The sequence below is a fragment of the Elephantulus edwardii genome, unplaced genomic scaffold, assembly GCF_000299155.1.
Source record: "Elephantulus edwardii isolate Elephantulus edwardi_28Jun2011 unplaced genomic scaffold, EleEdw1.0 scaffold00472, whole genome shotgun sequence".
NCBI lineage: Eukaryota > Metazoa > Chordata > Mammalia > Macroscelidea > Macroscelididae > Elephantulus > Elephantulus edwardii.
Window position 1 is genome coordinate 463,625 of NW_006400222.1, and position 672 is coordinate 464,296.

General features: G+C 55.4%; 1 protein-coding gene across 1 annotated transcript in view; it reads right to left on the minus strand.

The window, feature by feature from the left end:
* FARP2 (FERM, RhoGEF and pleckstrin domain protein 2) overlaps positions 1–672 on the minus strand; it is a 124,529-nt gene that overhangs the window by 12,193 nt on the left and 111,664 nt on the right. The window lies entirely within an intron of this gene.

Below are 672 nucleotides of genomic sequence, written 5' to 3' on the forward strand. Positions count from 1 at the left end.
GTGTTGTGGAGGTGAAGTGTTATGGAGGTGAAGGGCTGGAGGTGAAGTGTTGTGGAGGTGAAGTGTTGTGGAGGTGAAGTGTTGTGGAGGTGAAGCGCTGGAGGTGAAGGGCTGGAGGTGAAGGGCTGGAGGTGACATGCTAGAGGTGACGTGCTAGAGATGATGTGCTGGAGGTGACGTGCTGGAGGTGAAGTGTTGTGGAGGTGAAGCGCTGGAGGTGAAGGGCTGGTGGTGAAGGGCTGGAGGTGACGTGCTAGAGGTGACGTGCTAGAGGTGACGTGCTGGAGGTGACGTGCTGGAGGTGACGTGCTGGAGGTGAAGTGTTGTGGAGGTGAAGTGTTGTGGAGGTGAAGCGCTGGAGGTGAAGGGCTGGAGGTGACGTGCTAGAGGTGACGTGCTAGAGGTGATGTGCTGGAGGTGACGTGCTGGAGGTGAAGTGTTGTGGAGGTGAAGTGGTGGGAGGTGAAGTGTTGTGGAGGTGAAGTGCTGGAGGTGAAGTGTTCTAGAGGTGAAGTGCTGGAGGTAAAGTGGTGGAGGTGAAGTGTTGTGGAGGTGAAGTGTTATGGAGGTGAAGTGTTGGAGGTGAAGTGTTGTGGAGGTGAAGTGTTGTGGAGGTGAAGGGCTGGAGGTGAAGTGTTGTGGAGGTGAAGTGTTGTGGAGGTGAAGTGTTGT